The sequence below is a fragment of the Lagopus muta genome, chromosome Z (assembly GCF_023343835.1).
Source record: "Lagopus muta isolate bLagMut1 chromosome Z, bLagMut1 primary, whole genome shotgun sequence".
Lineage (NCBI taxonomy): Eukaryota > Metazoa > Chordata > Aves > Galliformes > Phasianidae > Lagopus > Lagopus muta.
In genome coordinates this window covers 49951126-49953075 of record NC_064472.1, presented here as the reverse complement: position 1 = coordinate 49953075, position 1950 = coordinate 49951126, and the positions used below count along the sequence as shown (strand labels likewise).

The 1950-nt window shown below is 43.5% G+C and overlaps 1 non-coding gene across 1 annotated transcript; it reads right to left on the bottom strand.

The window, feature by feature from the left end:
• Positions 1-1367: 1367 nt before the first annotated feature.
• LOC125687438 (small nucleolar RNA SNORA13) lies at positions 1368-1499 on the bottom strand. Its single transcript, XR_007374068.1, has one exon. It is a non-coding gene; the product is annotated as a small nucleolar RNA SNORA13 (small nucleolar RNA).
• Between the last annotated feature and the right edge of the window lie 451 nt (positions 1500-1950).

Below are 1950 nucleotides of genomic sequence, written 5' to 3'. Positions count from 1 at the left end.
AAGAAGGAAATGGAGCTGATGAAGCAGCTCCAGAGGGTCACAAAGGTGATCAGAGGGCTGGAGCACCTCCTCTATGAGCGTAGGCTGAGAAAGCTGAGGGTCTTCAGACTGGAAAAGAGAAGACTGAGGAGGCCTTCTCTTCTCTTATAGCAGCACTCTAAAGCTGGGGAGGGTCTTTTTGTATGTGCAGGTAGCAACAAGATGAAGTGAAATGGCTTTAAACTGGAGAAGTATTAGGAAGAAACTCATTACTGTGAGGAGATGAGACGCTCGGACAGGTTTCCCACTGAGGTTGTGAACGCCCCTTTCTGCAAGCATTCAAGGCCAGGCTGGATGGAGCTTTGATCAACCAGGTCTAGAGGGAGGTGTCCCTGCCTAGAACAGGGGGGTTGGAACAAGATTATCTTAAATGTTCCTTCCAACCCAAACCACTCTGATTCTGTGTCCCCTGAAATGCAGGTAAGTTCCTAAAGACTTGTCAGTAGTGAATCATCCACCATCACACTTCCAGTATTGTCCCAAACATTCTTGGCTTCCAAAATTTTGACCTGCCTTCCCACTTTGCTTTTGTAGTTGATGGGAACCTAACCATCAGGCTGAGTTCAACCTCACTGTCTGAATTCAGATTTCTGCTCTGAAGTCATTCTGCTGAACTTAAAATAGAAAGTCTGCCTCATTATAGGACAAAGCTGCAGGACACAGCGACAGAAGATTACTATCACTTACCTCATAAAACTGCAGGAGAGCTGGGGTGTCAGTACTTTGTCACCTTCTTTTCATGCATGGAGGCTTTCACCACATGCCTATCCCTGTGATCTTGCGAACTGCCAGGAAGATGACCCATGGCTACTGCACAAACACACTCTGTAAGAAGAGAGTTAAGCTCTCTGATAAGAATAAACCCTGCTAATTACCAAGGTAAGAGCCACATCTGCTAGGAATACAGTATACACTGCACTTTCAGAAAGGCATAATACTTTTTTAGCTCAACAGTAGAAGACATTGATGACCCATATGGAGCAATCTTGCAAAGGGATTTGCATTATGCTGTTCTGCTCCCACAGCCACTAATAACAAAAAGCCAATGCATAAAGGCAAAAATATTCTCTTTTGCTGAGTATTGTGAAGCTGTAGATACCTATTTGCACTAAAAAAAACTAGAGGCCTCTGCAGGAGTCTGAAAGTTACGTACAGCATACTCACAGCTGTTCACATTATCCTGGTAGACAGGACTGCTGAACAGTATTAAGAGTGGCCATCAACAGTCCAGTTTTTCCCCTTTTTAAAATATCAAATTCTTCTTTTAAAAAGTCTGAGGCATAAAATCTGCTACACAATTGCTCGACCTTACAGTTTCTACAGGTTTTTTCTGTTCTTGCAAAAACAGGGAGGAGAAAGGCAAATAGCCAGCCCCTTACAAAGACTGAGCAAGAATTCTTGTTTGCCTTTTTTGACACCACATTCACTTCAGAAGGCAATGAATGGGCAACACAAAGGCAAAAATGGAAGTATTAAAAGTGACCGTTTTTGTCTGCAAAATTGAAAAATATCAATTCCCCAACATAAAATTTTTTCGAAATTCATAAGTAAATAATGTTTTTATACAGCAAGCGTTGTTTAGTAAGGGAGTTACAAGCACACCGTACTCCTGTATGTCATGTGATTGCACTGTTGCTTGCTTCGGCCACTGGCCAACTTCCACTTCTTTCACTTGGAAGAAAGGAAAAACCACATTTTCACTTTAAAGACAGAGATACCCAAGCAGTACAATGTGAGGAGTCTGAAGACAAAATGGCAAATAATTGTCCAGCTTCACAGGTCAGACAGCACTCAGCCTCCCTTCCTCCTGAAGCCCACAGATCACATCCCTCAGTGCCAGATGGTTCTTGAGCACCTGCAGGGACACTAACACCACTGTTTCCCTGGGCAGCCTGACCAGTACCTCGCTGC